The 6528-nt window shown below is 38.7% G+C and overlaps 1 protein-coding gene across 2 annotated transcripts in view; it reads left to right on the top strand.

The window, feature by feature from the left end:
- Positions 1 to 6528, top strand: part of HDAC9 (histone deacetylase 9) — a 945763-nt gene that overhangs the window by 703653 nt on the left and 235582 nt on the right. The window lies entirely within an intron of this gene.

Genomic DNA, 6528 nt, shown 5'->3' with positions numbered 1-6528 from the left:
CCTTCCTTCCTTCCTTCCTTCCTTCCTTCCTTCCTTCCTTCCTTCCTTCCTTCCTTCCTCTCTCTCATGTACTTTTTGCTCACATACACTTTCTGTGTCCCCTGTTTCTGTCACACCTGTTGGGTATGGCTTCCTTCCTTCCTTCCTTCCTTCCTTCCTTCCTTCCTTCCTTCCCTCCCTCCCTCCTTCCTTCCTTTCTTCCCTCCTTCTTTCCTCCATTCCTCCCTTCCTCCCTTCCTTCCTTTTCTTTTTGCTCACATATCACTTTATGTGTCCTCTGTTTCTGTTGCACCTCTTGAGTCTGGCTTTCTTTCTTTCCTTCCTTTTCTTTTTTCTCTCTTTCTTTCTTTTCTTCCTTCCTTTTCTTCCTTACTTCCTTCCTTCCTCGTCTTTTCTTTCTTTGTTACCAGTGAGTTCTGCTGGCCCCTGCTGATGCACATTACCGATATTCTGGGGTCTTCACATTGTCAAGTGCTCAGGATTCTCTGAGGTTTATAGAGAAACAGAAAATGTGCTTCCTTTCCTCTTTTAAGGTCATAATTTTTCAAATTGATACCAAAGTGTTCTACTTAATTCTCATGTTTTTAGAGCGTTTAAAATGTTTTGCCTATTTTAGTTACTTACAATCTTCTGTGTTTCTCAGCCCCTTTCTACCCTATTAAATAGACAGGACTCTGGGAGTGTGGGCTGAGAGAGAATCTCAGTGAGAGACTCCGTGCTACTTCAGATTGTGCCTCCTCCTCTGATGACTAAATCTTTCTTATTGGCCAAGCTCCTGTGACTCTCACCCTAAAGCGGGGTTCTACCCTATCTCACCGAGTGTGTTTGCTTCCTCACACAGAAAGACTTTCTGTGGAATAGCTTCGCTTACACTTCTCAACCCCAGTTTTGGATGTGTGTTAGGTCCAGATCCTCCTACATATTTATAAAGTGAGTTGAACTTTGGGACGCCTGTTTCAAGACTGATAGACTTTAATTCCGGCAATAAAACAAGGCCTCTGTGGACCTATTTCTCAGCAGACTACTAAAGCTGCCTTCATGCTTTGTACACTAGTTACATCATTAGAAACATTTGAAAGTTAAAAACATACTGTTTTTAGAATGGCACATAAAGCAAGGCTTGGTAAAGATTCCTCTGAAGGTAGGAATCTTTAGATATTGCCATACTGTAAAATACAATTAAACCTCACTAGCCCATGTGTACAGCACATCCTTAGAGACTTCTGCACAGAATCCTGGCTAGATTTTTACCCCTGCCATTTGGCAAAATAAATTCCTGACCTTGGAAATAAATGGGACACAATATTTCCCATGCTCCCTCAGATGTGTGATGAATATGTTGTTTCTTTTTTCTCCCAATTATAGTGATCCTCACTACAATTAATAATCTATCAACCTCTTCCAGTTTGAATAACTTCCTTTCAGTTTAGAAAAACTGTCTGTTCAAGATCACCTTGTTATTGGACTTAATGTCTTTAGGTAATTGCTTAGCCTCTCAGATTCCTCTTCGAAGATGGCATTTGGGCACCTGAGGGAGGGATGGAGACCTGAAGGGGTACCTGGATCCTCTTGCTGTCCTCTGAACACTCAGGGTTCCATGGCAACCTCTCTGCACCACCTGACTCTTCCTGATCTCCCAGAAGTTGAAGCTGAGGTCGGCAGCAGATTAACTCCCGATTACTGACTTCTCTGCCAGCTGGAGCTTGGCAGGGTTCCCGGGCTCCAGTAGCCTCCCTTTGGCTCACATTGGTACTGGGGTTCCTCTGAAACCCTCTGTGGACTCCATTTGGCTCCACCTATTGTTAAACCATTTCAAAGGTTCTCCCATGTCATACCTCTTGGAGGATGGTGAGAACTTGAGGCTTCCAGTTGCACTATACGGGAACCAAGAGCATCTCAGGAATGCTGTAGTCTAATCTTCCATTAGTTTTTCACACCACTCTGCAGACTTTATTATGTGATACCCACAGTTTAGTGTAGACATGACTTCAAAAAGTCCCAAATATTGGCTGAATGGGGTGGTTCACACCTGTAATCCCAGCACTTTGGGAGGCTGAGGCGGACAGCTCACCTGAGGTCAGGAGTTCAAGACTAGGCTGGCCAACATGGTGAAACCCCATCTCTACTAAAAATACAAAAATTAACTCGGTGTGGTGGCGGGTGCCTGAAATCCCACCTACTTGGGAGGCTGAGGCGGAAGAATGGCTTGAACCCAGGAAGCAGAGGTTGCAGTGAGCCAAGATTGAGCTACTGCATTCCAGCCTGGATGACAGAGCGAGACTATGTCTGAAAAAAAAAAAAAAAAAAAAAAGACCCAGATATCAACCAAAGTGAAGGCTCACCGACCATTTTGTCAACTTACCTGAAACATTTTTCTCTCTCGTTTGCTCACATGTCGCTTTCTGTGTTCCTTGTTTGTGCTGCACCCCTTGAGTCCAGCTTTCTCCAGTCTGTCAGGACCAGAAGAGATGGATTTTAGGTTTTCCTTCCACTCAATGTATTCTATATGTACCCTAATCAACAAGCATGTCTGGTTGTCACAGGTAGAAGGGGTCTCTACTGTGAATCATTCAGAGAAGAAATAATCATATTCTCTCAATGCTATCACTAACACAGGACCATGATCTGAGACAACCGGGTTCAGTTCTTGATATGTAAAGGAATTTGGGAAAATATCATCTCTCACCACAAAATCTGTATTTTTAGGTATATTGAAGCAAAATCCTATTTTGATCATCATTTTGTTTACCTTTCTTCTATATCCATCCTAATCTCCCTTTCAGCTCATGTACTATTACTCCTTAATGCACACACACACACACACACACACACACACACAGTCTCTCTCTCTCTCTCTCTCTCTTATCCCTTTCTCTCTCTCACTGGGAAAAAGAATAAGTTGTTGGAGAGTCAAAGGAGAATTTATGTGCATGGAAAGAAAAATGACAAAGCATATTTTTTCAGAATATAGTAGTTCTATTTTTAAGAATTTGCCTTGCATGTCTTCTCAACTTTAGCAAGACCTTAGTAGTAGGCCACTGTGCTCAGGGTGGCTCCCTGCTCCACTGTCATTTCTTTCCTTTCCAGCCTCATCTATTATGTCTTGCATTATTTTTCCATTTCCAGAGCCAACTTTATGCCACTGTCCTTCAACTTCCAAATGTGAGGGTGCCTGTCTTCTTATAGTTCCAAACCCTTCTGGTCTCTACTTTCATCATTATTGCATTGCCATTTCAGCCCCTTAATCCTGCATATCTGTATCCATTCCAAGCAAATCCTTCTTTCCCCTTTTTCTTCCCCTTCAGCTCCAAAATATCTTATTCTATGCAAGGAACCACTATCAGTTGATGAACTCTACTGTTTTCTCTTACCCAGAGTTTTTTCCTACTGTCAAGATGTTCTTCAGCAGTTGAAACCAGAGCTCTCTTAAGGAAGTGGCCTTCTTGATGCTATCACTAATATAGGGAAATTGGCTGGAGAGATTGCCAACAAATGAGAGGGACACAGAGGGAGGAAAAATACTTTTTACCATTGAGAATATTGGAAAGTGGATATGGACGTTCTTCTAGTGACACAGATTATAGCAGAATTCATGAATTATGCATCCTGTTTTATCATTGAAGTTCTTATGAAACTGTAACATGGAAAATACATGTGGGGAGCTTTTGGCAGCTAATTTGGCCCTGAACCCCATTTAGAACATCATGCCTTAAGAAAGTATGCTTGTAATTTGACTTATGAACAAGCTTTTGGGATTTAATCTTACTATGAACTGAAGAGTGTGCCCTCAAAATTTATGTACTGAAGCTCAAATTGCTAATCTGATTATATTTGACTACCTTTAGAAAGTAATTAAGATTAAATTAGGTCATAAGGGTAGTGTGTGCTAATCCAGTAGGACTGATATCCTTACATGAACAGGAACCTTAGTACGAGGAAAGGCCATGTGAAGATGTAGCAGAAAGGTGGCCATCTGCAAGCCAGAGGAGAATCCTCACCAGTCACCAAATGGGTTGGCACCTTGATCTTGAACTTCAAAGCCTCCAGAATTGTGAGAAATAAAATTTCTTTTGTTTAAGCTACCTACCCCTTGGTATTTTGTTATAGCAACCTGAATTGACAAAGACAAACCTGTTTGTAAATTCAGAATTAAGTACAATTACCCATTTATGAACAGATTATATCCACAAAACATGACCATTACCATTTAGTTATAAACTAAATGTAAGTAAAACATAGGTTGAGGTAGTATTGAGATAAATATTGTTTTTGTTTAAATATAAGTAAATTAATGCATGATAAATCCCATAGATTCCTGAAGAGAACTTCTTTAGGGATAAGCCCAAATATTGGTTATAAGTCAAAATATCAATCATCCACTGGATACCTATGTGCTCAACATACTTTATGATCAATAAACATAGCTTTATTATAAAAGTAACCCCCACCCAGCAACTCACAGTAGGTACTCAATGAATGTTAACTGAATTAAAACAAAACTACCATTATTAGTAGAAGTTTAGACACCAAAATTAACGTCACAAACATCTTAGGCAGATAGAAAGGTATGGACAGGCATATGGATATCACACAAAGGTATTTGTGGCTACCTAATGCCCTTTAGTATGGTCAAAGAGACAGCACTCTGCTGCTGGAATGTTTTTCTAATCAAGTTCAGTATTTATAATTTTTTGGAAGGAAATTTTCTACTGCTTTAAGAAATAAAGAAACAAAGCTTATGATGTACTCCAAAATTGAGTAAAAAGGGGTTAGGAATTTTACATGGTTCTTGAGTCACCGAATACATCTTTTGGAATTTGTTTATTTTATTTTTTTGCTTGCTTCCCCAGTAACTTAAATTCTGATTAATGCAGGCTTTTCTTTGGTACTAGTAGCTCTGTAGTGCTGGGAAAACTGACTAAAACCTATATAATACATGGCAAATAATGGTTTTTATTTTTCAACTTGTGCAGTCATCTTCCTTAAGAATATAGCTACACGAAGCTTAAACAACTACTTATTTATATTGGTTCAGTAAAATAATAAAACTTCCAATTGAGAGGGCAAATGATTAGGTCTCACTGTCCATTTCAATGATTCCTTCACTCTTTAGCTGACGGTGTAGACCATGATGGTATCGACTATGATAGGGGATGCTGGCTCCTAGAAAGCACGGGTTTCTTCAGGAGGGTGATGGAAAGGCATGTGCTGACAGGGTCAGAGTTCTGTGTGAGGGTCCTGTGGTCTTCAGAGTAGCCTCTCTAAGCCACAGTGTACTCATTCAACAACACATAGGCCTCTACTATGTGCCAGGCTTTACAAAACAGGTATAACAGTAGCTGAAATGGTAGTAGCTAGCTTTTGCTTACCACTTACCCATTTAATCCTCACTAAAATCGTATGCAGATGGTACTTTAAAAAGTTGGTATTTTCACAGATAAAGGAACGAAGGCACAGAGCCATTAATTAATTGATTCCCCAACATCACTCAGGTTTTAATGATGAAGCCATGATTTTACCCCACCAGTTTGATTCCAGAAACTTCACTACTATACTACTGTTTATAGGATCTTAATTTTCTTTTTTTTATGTATACTTATTTACTGTTCTCATTTATTATTTATGTATTCATTGTTCTTGGTAGTATTTAAGTCTGTAAGAACCTCATGAGAAAAAGGCATGTGAATATTTTTGGAAAACTGCTTATTACACTGTGAATGTGTATTGTTATTATTTATTGTATTTGTTCCATGTGATTAGGCCCCTTGCATTTAATTCTGTTTTTTTTTAAATTCTCTTTTCTTTTTTTTTTTTAAAAAAAGCTTTGTTTTATGCAGAATTTCTCCCCTTTGATCCATTTGGGAAGTCTTGCTGTTTACAGTCACAAACTTTGTATTCTATTTCCTGGTGCTTCAAATAACTTATGTGTCCTAAAATTAGAGGCTTCTACTATCTGATACTGTTTTTTTATGTTATGAAGTATTTTATACATTAAAAATATAACATATGATAATTATAAACCACTATTGTTGCTCTTTTCATGTATGCATTATTATGTGTTTTCATTGATGCATGAAAAAGGGTAAACAGCATTTTATAAAGGGAAATCCAGAATATTGGTACATGCTTTGTTTTGATAATAATGTTCTCTAGTAAATAAGCAACCATGTATTTTACTAGCTTATCCAATTTTAACAATACCAGTTTGAACTGAAACAAGCTGACAAATTATACTGAAAGTTAGAAATCTTAAGCTTATACTTTGAACATCAAATTTCTCCTTGCAATTTGCTATTATTGTTTTAAGTGTGAGGACCACACACTCCTTCCATTTAGTTGGAGAACCTGACTTGTGGTTGCTACTTTCTACTACTCCCTGACTGCTGCTGCTACCTGCCTAATAATTGTCTTTGGCTCCCTGTAAACCTGCAGTCAGAAAGGTATTTGGATTTTCCCCCTCTAGCACTTGCAAATCCGATTTTTATGTATAACTAAGTGCTCTTAGTTTTTACTCTATCTACTACTGGG

The sequence above is a fragment of the Hylobates moloch genome, unplaced genomic scaffold (genome assembly GCF_009828535.3).
Source record: "Hylobates moloch isolate HMO894 unplaced genomic scaffold, HMol_V3 SCAFFOLD_1, whole genome shotgun sequence".
Taxonomy (NCBI): domain Eukaryota; kingdom Metazoa; phylum Chordata; class Mammalia; order Primates; family Hylobatidae; genus Hylobates; species Hylobates moloch.
This window is presented reverse-complemented; position numbering and strand designations above follow the sequence as displayed.